At 34.8% G+C, this 4,701-nt stretch overlaps 1 protein-coding gene across 2 annotated transcripts in view; it reads right to left on the bottom strand.

Moving 5' to 3' along the window:
• Positions 1-1,253: 1,253 nt before the first annotated feature.
• LOC106875604 (vesicle transport protein GOT1B) overlaps positions 1,254-4,701 on the bottom strand; it is a 46,551-nt gene continuing 43,103 nt past the window's right edge. Inside the window, exon 7 of one of the 2 annotated variants that reach the window (XM_014923821.2) lies at positions 1,254-2,119. The gene's annotated coding sequence lies outside the window, so the exon portion shown is untranslated. The remainder of the gene's footprint in view (positions 2,120-4,701) is intronic. The other variant, XM_014923820.2, reaches the window with a different exon arrangement.

The raw sequence follows: 4,701 nt of genomic DNA, 5'->3' as shown, positions 1-4,701 counted from the left end.
TGTGAGTGTGTGCATGTGTGTGAACGAGTACAATACATGTATGCATATGTGTGTGCCTCAACAAATTACATCTGACTCCTGACCCATGCAAGCACGAGAAAGTGGATGGTAAATGACAGTAATATATATATATATATATATCAGATAGATAGATCGCTATTGTGAGATGTGTTTTCAATTTGCAATTCAGTCTCAATATATACATACGAGAAAGGCAGGGAGCTGGCAGAGATGTCAGTATGCTGAGTGAAATGCTTAGGAGTACAAATTCTGCCAAGCTTGACTTACCCTTTCATCATTTTGGTCTCAATAAACTAAGTACCAGTTGAGCACTGGGGTCGATATAATCAACTTGCACTTTCCCTCACAATTGCTGGCCTTGTACCAAAATTTTAAACTTATACACACACACATATATATATATATATATATAAAAGAGAGAGAAAGATGAGATTTTATAAGTGAAGAATTAACATGCAATGATTGAAGGAACTGCTGCTGATTTTGTTTCCAATTCCTTATTTATTTCAATTTCTTTTCAGTTGATCTCACTTTTTTGCTGATTTCATTTTGTTTTAGCAATAAAATATAAAGAACATCCATTTTTAATCGTTGAAATGAAACAAAAATATATGAATAAGGATAAAAAATATCACTGATATATATTTGACATCATTGAAAATAATGAAAAAGACATTCTTTTATTCATGGACGTTAGATGACGATGATGATGATGAAATGATGATATTGATCCTAATATTTTATTTTAAAGCCTAGTACTTATTTTATCAATGACTATTTGTTGAATCGCTGAGTTACAGGACATGAACAAAGGATGTAAGTTTTAAGGAGTGCCAGTGTAAAGACAAACATGGAAGCACTTATGCAGTATACTGCTGGATTCTGTACAGTTTCCATCTACAAGTTTCCCTCTCAAGGCATTGGTCAGCTCAAGGCTATAGTAGGAGACATGGGTGGGTTCAAGATGCCATACACTAGGCAGTTGTGAAGTGAACTTTTTAACCACTCAACCTAATTATATACATATTTGATACTAATGAAGCAATCAAATACATCAAGGATATATCATAAACAACTTCAATAATCATGTAACATATTGCTACATATACACACATAAAAGCACATAAAGCTATAGATAATAGCATATAAATTCTGGGTTAAAAATCCTTTTGGACAGAAAATGTTGACGGCTGCCCATAAGACTCAAACTCGCATATCCTGTAGATATGATAGGCGTCCTACTATCAGACCAAATAAATGCTTTGAATTTCTCAATCCATTTTAGAATATTTATTCTTATCAGCGAGCATTGTATGTTTTTGATGTCACAAGAATTTTATTGAATGACTATTGAGGTTGTCTTTGTTTTATGACAAAAATGTCACAATCATCTTTTCAAAGTATGATAATACATAAATATATTTCTGAATTATTAGTATTATTATAATTATTATCATTATTTAAATTTCATTGTAATTTTATTATAAACCTAAGAATAAACTTGGTAAATGAATTATACGAATGAAAATGTTTCCCCCCACTATTTTTGTGTTTCCTTGTTGGAAACTTAAGATTAATTTTCATTATGGGAAGACAAAAGCTGTGTTTTGTTCCTTGATTCCAGCTTCTAATATTCCAAGTTCAACTTTGCCTTTCATCCTCTTAGGATTGACAAAATAAAGCACTAGTCAAGCACTGGTGCTAATTTGAGCTATTTACCCCTCTCCTCAAATTTCTGGCCTTGTACCTACATTAGAAACAACTATTTGTTTTATTAGTAAAATCATTTGAAAGTTTGGCAGAATGTCTTGTAGTTTTTGGTTACAGCTTTTTACATCCTGAGTTCACATCCCACCGGGGACAACTTTAGTTTTCATTGGTCCAGGGTGGATAAATGGCTGAAGTAAGTATTAGTGTCAATTGATATCATTGATAGTTCCCTTCCTTCCAAATGACTGGTCTTGTACCTCTGTAAGAAATCATCATCATCATTAGTAATAGCTGTATCATCATTATGAGACATCACAAGACAAATAGCTTTTAAATGCATCTGTCTGTTGCCTCCATCCCACTCAAACATCATCTCTTAAAAAAATATCTGCAAAAAGAAAAATACAGTGAAAGAGAGAGGAAGAATTGAAAAGGAAAGAAAAAAAAAAAGACAGATCATAATGTACTGGAAATATTCAAGATAATAATTGACAATGAATGAAGGAAAATGTAGATTCGAGACAGGTCTTTGGACTTTAGTATTTGGAGAATGGCTAGGATACCAGCAGAGTGATGAGTCAAACCTTGCTCAAAGACATGTTGTAGGGACTGAGTAGGATACTTTCTCTAGAGGGAACTAATCTCTTGTGTTTTTTTCTCCCATATGAAATCAACTGTTTAAGTGGAGTAGGTTTTCCATTGTTAAGCTATAATTGATGACAACTTTATGATGTTGACCACTGCTAAAACGTAGTCTGTTGATTATCACTATAGCTGCTTTTATTGTGATAACCATCAGCATCAATATCATATTATGTTAGTTTTTCATGCTGAGGTCATCTGGACTGGTCATCATAGTCAGTTCTTATTTAGAGTTACTGATCTCATAGAAGTTTTGTGGGGACCAGACATTGTTTTACTCATATATGTTTCATTTTGCATTGTTTATATGGTTGAATACCCATCCTTATACAAATCTCTTTACCGAGTATAATGGATGTATTTTATTTTGATGTCAGCATGGTTGTCTTGTCCAAGAGTTCTTTCCACAATACATTGACTCACTTCATTTGCCAGTCATTTTATGGAATGTATTAATAATAATAATAATAATAATAATGGACTCTCATATTGAAGACAATATATGAGTGTTCAGCTTTTTGCAGAATGACCTGCATAAATTGGTTAGAGTGATAAAATGCATGTGCTGTGCATAAGCTACTCCTTCTATCAAAGCGGCATTGCCTGAGCAGCTGCATGGTGCACCACACATCAGGTGTTGAAGTGATCACAGATGAAGTGTTTTGCTGAAGGACACAGTGTACCACCTGGTCTAGGAATTGAAACCATGATCTTGTGATTGTGAGTGCAACATCCTAACCACTAAGCTATGTGTCCTCACTAATAATAATACAAATAATAATAATCCTTTCTATTCTAGGCACAAGGCCTGAAATTTGTGGGGAAGGGGCGAGTTGGTTACATCAACCCCAGCACAAAACTGATACTTATTTCACCAATGCTGATAATAAAGGAACCTTTCCATGAGTGAAAGTTGTGCTAATAGGCATTGTATTTAAGAGACACAAGATTTGTCAATCCACCTCATGGTCCTGGTGGACAAAAGAGACAAGGCATTGCTAAAGTGGTGAAATGGTAGAATCATTAGCACACTGGATAAAATGCTTAGTGGCATTTTGTCCATTTTCACATTCTGAGTTCAAGTTCCACTGAAGTCAACTTTGTCTTTTATCCTTTTGGGGTAGATAAAATAAGTACCACTACAGCACTGTTATAATGTAACCAACTAGATCCCTCCCCCAAATGTCAGGCCTTTTGCCTACAGTAGGAAGATTATTATTATTATCTGCAGGGTGGTTGGTGTTCGGAAGGGCATCCAGCCATAGAAACCATGTCAAAACAGACACAGAAGTCTGGTGCAGGCTCCTGCCTGGCCAGCTCCTGTCAAACCGTCCAACCCATGCCAGCATGGAAGGAGGACGTTAATCGATGATGATGATGTTGCTGTTAAGTCAGTGAGTTGACAGAATCTTTAGCACATCACAAAAAAATAAAAAAAAAAAATAAAAAATCATAGCAACATTTCTTCTGGGTCTCTAGGTTGTGAGCAAAAATCTCACCAAAGTCAACTTTGCTTTTTATTCTTTCAGGGTTGATAAAATAAATACTAGTCACATATTGTATTTGATGTAACCAACTTGCCCCAGTGCCCTTAAATTGCCAGCCTTGGGCCAAATTTTGAAAGAATTATTATTGTTGTTGTTAAGGTGGTGAGCTGGCAGAATTGTTAGCACACTGGATGAAATGCTTAGTGACATTTTGTCCGTCTTTACATTTTGAGTTCAAATTTTGCCAAGGTTGACTTTGCCTTTCATCCTTTTGGGGTTGAGAAATTAAGTACCAATGAAACACTGGGGTTCATGTACTCAACTTAACCCCTTCCCTACAATTTCAGGCCTTGTGCCTATAGTAGAAAGGATTAATTATTGCTGTTGTTGCTCATCATTTGAGAGATATCAGGAACAAAAGAAAGAAGAAAAAATATGTACATTTTGGAAAACATGCTTAAAAATGGTGAGAATGTTCCAATAAAATTTACAGATTCCATTATTGCTGTTTTGTACAATGTACAGTGTCTATCCTTATATGGAATCTATCAATATTTTTCCAGAAGTGGTTGTGTATTGTTCTGGTGGAGCTAGTTTTTTTTCTTTTCTTTTTACTTGTGGGATCTGGAGCAAGGTGCAACGTTAATAGGTTTTATAAGCAATAATTGATACTCTACAAAGCTCAAGCAAAGAACAACCACAAAGATTTGTTCTGGCATCTGGAATGATGCTGCAGTAACATGCACACAAAGACATCTTAAACTGCATCATGAAAAGGGTCTATTGGCAAAAAAAAAAAAAAAAAAAAATCAGACATGTCCTCTTCTGGTACTGAAAAGAA

The sequence above is a fragment of the Octopus bimaculoides genome, chromosome 5, assembly GCF_001194135.2.
Source record: "Octopus bimaculoides isolate UCB-OBI-ISO-001 chromosome 5, ASM119413v2, whole genome shotgun sequence".
Taxonomy (NCBI): domain Eukaryota; kingdom Metazoa; phylum Mollusca; class Cephalopoda; order Octopoda; family Octopodidae; genus Octopus; species Octopus bimaculoides.
Note: the sequence above shows the minus strand (reverse complement) of the source record. Positions and strands in the feature narration are given on the sequence as shown.